Here is a 6000-nt window from a genome sequence, read left to right on the forward strand (position 1 = left end):
AAATTGGTATGAGAATATTCCAGGTGTGGTCTCCCCAGGGCAGAGCAGAGGGGCAGGAGAACCTCTCTGACCTACTGACCACCCCCTTCTAACCCACCCCAGGTACCATTGGCTTCCTGGCCACAAGGGCCCAGTGCTGGCTCATGGTCACCCTGCTGTCCCCAGGACCCCCAGGTCCCTTTCCCTACACTGCTCTCCAACAGGTCCTTCCCCAACTTACACTGGAACCTGGGGTTCTTCTTGCCCAGATGTAATACTCTACACTTGCCCTTGTTCTATTTCATTACATTTTTCCCTGCCCAACTCTCCAGCCTGTCCAGGTCTCTGATGGCAGCACAGCTTCCAGTGTCACCCACTCCTCCCAGCTTGGTGTCATCAGCAAACTTGCTGACAGTCACTGTATTTCCTCATCCAAGTCACTGATGAATTTATTGAATAGTACTGGCCCCAGCACTGCCCCTGAGGCACTGCACTGGATCCAGGCCTCAACTGGACTCTGCCCCATTGACCACGACCCTCTGGCTTCTTCCCTTCAGCCAGTTCACACTCCACCTCACTACCCCATCGTCCAGACCGCACTCCCCCAGTTCAGCTGTGAGGATGCTGTGGGAGACTGTGTCAAAGGCTTTACTGAAGCCAAGGTAGACCACATCCACTGTTTTGTCATCATGTATCCACCTCATTATGTCTTCATAAAAGTCAATGAGGTTGGTCAAGCACAACTTCCCCTTGGTGAAGCCATGTTGACTGCCCCTAATGACCCTCTTATCCCTGATATGCCTTGAGATGGCACCAAGGAGAAGTCGTTCCATCAGTTTCCCAGGGATGGAGGTGAGGCTGACCGGTCTAGAGTTCCCCGGGTCCTCCTTCTTGCCCTTTTTGAAGACTGCAGTGACATTTGCTCTCCTCCAGTCCTCAGGCACCTCTCCCATTTCCCAAGACTTGGCAAAGATGATGGAGAGCGGCCCAGCAATGACTTCAGCCGGCTCCCTCAGCACCCGCGGGTGCATCCCATCCGGACCCATGGATTTATGGATTTACCTTCAAGCAGCCTTGCCCACGGGATTTCCCCCAGCAATTACCTGAACAGGCCAAAGTTTGCCTTGCTGAAATCCAGGGTTGCCATTCTGCTTGCTATCCTGCTCCTGCCACACGAGATCCTGAACTCCACCATCTCATGGTCGCTGCAGCCAAGGCAGCCCTCAACCTTTACCGCCTCAACCAGCCCCTCCTTGTTAGTGAGGATGAGGTGCAGCAGCTCCTCCCCTGGTCGGCTCCTCCACCCTTTGCATCAGGAAGTTCCCATGGATGCACTTGCTGAACCTCCTGGGCTGTGTCTGGCTGAGTCGTCCTTCCAGAAACATCAGGGGAGTTCAAACCCCCACGACAGGCAGGGCCTGTGACTGAGGCCGCTCTCAGCTGCTGGAGAGGCCTCGGCAACGTCCTCGCCCTGAGCTGGTGGGTTGTGATGGACACCCACAGCAGTGTCACCCTAATGCTCCCAGTGCTCCCAGTAACCCCCACTAGCCCCCCCAGTGCTCCCAGTAATGCTCCCACTCACCCCTCCAGTGCTCCCAGTAACCCCTCCAGTGCTTCCAGTAACCCCTCCAGTGCTTCCAGTAATGTTCCCACTCACCCCTCCAGTGCCCCCAGTAACCCCCACTAACCCCTCCAGTGCTCCCAGTAATGCTCCCACAAACCCCTCCAGTGCTCCCTGTAACCCTCCAGTCCTCCCAGTAACCCCCACTCACCCTTCCAGTGCTCTCAGTAACCCCCACTAACCCCTCCAGTGCTCCCAGTAATGCTCTCACTAACCCCTCCAGTGCTCCCAGTAACCCCCACTAACCCCTCCAGTGGTCCCAGTAATGCTCCCACAAACCCCTCCAGTGCTCCCAGTAATGCTCTCACTAACCCCTCCAGTGCTCCCAGTAACCCCCACTAACCCCTCCAGTGGTCCCAGCAATGCTCCCACAAACCCCTCCAGTGCTTCCAGTAATGTTCCCACTCACCCCTCCAGTGCTCCCAGTAACCCCCACTAACCCCTCCAGTGCTCCCAGTAACCCTCCCCCTGACCCCTCCAGTGCACCCAGTAACCCCTCCAATGCCCTCAGTAACCCCTCCAGTGCTTCCAGTAATGTTCCCACTCATCCCTCCAGTGCCCCCAGTAACCCCCACTAACCCCTCCAGTGCTCCCAGTAATGCTCCCACAAACCCCTCCAGTGCTCCCAGTAATGCTCTCACTAACCCCTCCAGTGCTCCCAGTAACCCCCACTAACCCCTCCAGTGGTCCCAGTAATGCTCCCACAAACCCCTCCAGTGCTCCCAGTAATGGTCTCACTAATCCCTCCAGTGCTCCCAGTAACCCTCCCACTGACCCCTCCAGTGCTCCCAGTAACCCCCCCAATGCCCCAAGTAACCCCTCCAGTGCTTCCAGTAATGCTCCCACTCAACCCTCCAGTGCTCCCAGTAACCCCCACTAACCCCTCCAGTGCTCCCAGTAATGCTCCTACAAACCCCTCCAGTGCCCCCAGTAACCCCTCCAGTGCTCCCAGTAACCCCTCCAGTGCTCCCAGGAATGCTCCCACAAACCCCTCCAGTGCTCCCAGTAACCCTCCAGTGCTCCCAGTAACCCCCACTCACCCCTCCAGTGCTCCCAGTAACCCCCATTAACCCCTCCAATGCTCCCAGTAACCCTCCCACTGACCCCTCCAGTGCTCCCAGTAACCCTCCAACTAACCCCTCCAGTGGTGCCAGTAACCCTCCCATTAACCCCTCCAGTGCTCCCAGTAGCCCCCAGCTAACCTTTCCAGTGCTCCCAGCAGCCCCCATTGTTCCCAGTAATCCTCCAAGAACTCCCAGTTAACCCCCAGTGCTCCCACTAACTGTCCTTGTGCTCCCAGCAGGCCCCCACAGTGCTCCCAGTAACCATGTTGTGTTCCCATTAACCCCCCACTAATCGTCCTACTGTTTCCAGTAATCCTCCCAGTAAACCTCCCAGTGCTCTCAGTAAACCTCCCAGTGCTCCCAGCAACCCCCCCAGTGCTCTCAGTGAGCCCCAGCAACCCCCTCATTGCTCCCAGTAATCCCCTGCTAACCCTCCCAGTGATCCCAGTAGCCACCTAGTGCTTTCATGTGAGCCCTCAGCAACCCCTACTGTCCCCAGTAACCCCTCCCAGTGTTCCCAGTAACCCCCCACTAACCCCTCCAGTGCTCCCAGCAACCCCCATTGTTCCCAGTAATCCTCCAAAAATTCCCAATAAACCCTCAGTGCTCCCAATAACCCTCCCAGTGCTCCCAGCAACCACCTAGTGCTCCCAGTAAACCCCCACCAACTGGAATGTTCCCAGTAATCCCCACAATGTTCCCAATAACCCCGCACTAATCCTTCTAATGTTCTCAGTTACACTCCCAATAACCCTCCCAGTAAAGCCCCAGCAACCCCCAATGTTCCCAGTAATCCTGCAAGAACTCCCAGTGAACCCCCAGTGCTCCCAGTAACCCTCCCAGTGTTCCCAGAAACCCCCCACTAAGAAACCTACTGTTCCCAGTAACCTTCCCAGTGCTCCCAGTAACCACCTAGTGCTCCCCGTAACTCCCCAGCAACCCCCAGTGTACCCAGACACCTCCCCAGAGCACCCAGTGGCCCCCACTAACCCCTCCAGTGCTCACAGCAACCCCCATTGTTCCCAGGAATCCTGCAAGGACTCCCAGTAAACCCCCAGTGTTCCCAGTAGCCCTCCCAGTGCTCCCAGTAACCACCTAGTACTCCCAGTAACACTCAGGCAACCCCACATGCTCCCAGGAACCCTCCCAGTATTCCCAGTACTCCCAGTAGCCCCCAACTAACCTTTCCAGTGCTCCCAGCAGCTCCCATTGTTCCCAGTAATCCTCCAAGAATTCCCAGTTAACTCCCAGTGCATGAGTACGTAGTACTCCCAGCATGAGTACGTAGTAACCCCCGCTATCCTCTCCAGTGATCCCAGCAACCCCCATTGTTCCCAGGAAACCTTCAAGAAGTCCCAGTAATCCCCCAGTGCTCCCAGTAAACCCCCAGTGCTCCCAATACTCCCCCACAAATGTCCATCCTGGGGCCCTGGGCAGCATCCTCTGGGCACTGTGGGGCAGGGGCAGGGTCGGTTGTACACGAGTGGGTCAGCTCTCCACTCGGGTGGGGAGAGCTGCTGGGTGAAGCTGCCGGCCTGGCTCGCACAAGCCAGACAAGACCTTTGCTGGTTATCAGCATCGATGCATCCAGTCTTTCCTGTCACTGAATCCTGGAATCACAAAGTAGTTGGAGTTGGAAGTGACATTCACAGCCCGTCTGGTCCAACTCCCCTCGGCCATCAGGGACATCTTCAGCAGCTCAGGTTGCTCAGAGCCCCGTCCAGCCTGGCCTGGGATGTCTCCGGGATGGTTCATCCACCCCGTCTCTGGGAAGCCTGTCCCAGTGTTTTACCACCCTCAGTGTAGAAAATCTCTTCCTCATTTCATTCCTTGACTCTCCCCTCTTCTAGTTTAAACCATCACCCTTTGTCCTGTCGCAACAGCCCCTGCTCTAAAGTCTGTCCCCATTGTTCTTATCGGTCCCTTTTCAGCCCAGAAAGGCTGCAAGAAGGTCTCCCAGGAGCCTCTCTTCTCCAGCTGAACCCCCCAACTCTTAAACAGGCAAACTCATGACATTTTAATTTTTCAATACACTAGTGTCACAAAAGCATGAGCACATCTTTTTCTATAGCATTTTATATAGCATCTATAGTCCCCCGTAGAGCCCAAATGTCACCAGTGGTACAAAGTGCCCACAGAGCCAGTTACCAGTGGGATCCCTCAGGGACCAGCACTTGGGCCAACACTGTTGAACGTCTCTGTTCTCCCCCTGTATGATGTGTCCTCCTTCTTGCACTTTTTGAAGACTGCAGTGACATTCGCTTTCCTCCAATCCTCGGGCACCTCCCCCGTTTCCCAAGACTTGGCAAAGATGACGGAGAGCGGTCCAGCAATGACTTCAGCCAGCTCCCTCAGCACCCGCGGGTGCATCCCATCCGGACCCATGGATTTATGGATGTCCAGACTATTTCATTGCTCCCTAACCCAGTCCTCATCGACTAAAGCAAACTCCTCCATTGACCTGGCTTCATCGGGGGTCTCAGGGGTACAGTGCTCCCCAGGACAGCCTCCGGCAGAGTAGACAGAGACAAAGAAGGCATTCAGGAATTCTGCCTTCTCTGTATCTTCTGCCACCAGGGCACCCACCCCATTCATCAGTGGGCCTACATTGCCTCTGGTGTTAGTTTTATCTGCTATGTATTTGAAACAGTTCTTTTTGCTGTCCTTGACCCCTCTCGCCAGCTGTAATTCTAAGGAGGCCTTGGCTATCCTAGCTGCCTTCCTACATCCTCTAACAGCAGCCTTATATTCCTCCCAAGTGGACAGCCTCTGCTTCCATGACCTGTAACTCTCCTCTTCTGCTTGAGCATACCCAACAGGTCCCTGTTCAACCACGCAGGCCTCCTGGCTCCCTTCCTTGACTTCCTACGTGTGGGGATGCTCTGATCCTGAGCGTGGAAGAAGCAATCTCTGAATGCAATCCAGCTATCTTGGGCCCCTTTTCCTTCAAGCAGTCTTGCCCATGGGATTTCCCCCAGCAATTGCTTGAAAAGGCCAAAGTTAGCCCTGCTAAAGTCCAGGGTTGCAATTGTACTTTCTCTTCTGTTCCTGCCACACAAGATGCTGAACTCCACCATCTCGTGGTCACTGCAGCCCAGGCAGCCCTCAACCTTTACTGCTTCGACCAGACCCTCCTTGTTAGTGAGGATGAGATCCAGCAGTGCACCTCTCCTAGTCGGCTCCTCCACCATCTGCATGAGGCAGTTCTCACCAATGCACGGCAGGAACCTCCTGGACTGTGGCTGGCTGGCTGAATGGTCCTTCCAGCAAACATCAGGGAAGTTAAAATCCCCCACAACAACCAGGGCCTGTGACTGTGAGGCCGCTCTCAGCTGC

This window comes from Columba livia, unplaced genomic scaffold, assembly GCF_036013475.1.
Source record: "Columba livia isolate bColLiv1 breed racing homer unplaced genomic scaffold, bColLiv1.pat.W.v2 Scaffold_156, whole genome shotgun sequence".
In the NCBI taxonomy this organism is placed as follows: Eukaryota; Metazoa; Chordata; class Aves; order Columbiformes; family Columbidae; genus Columba; species Columba livia.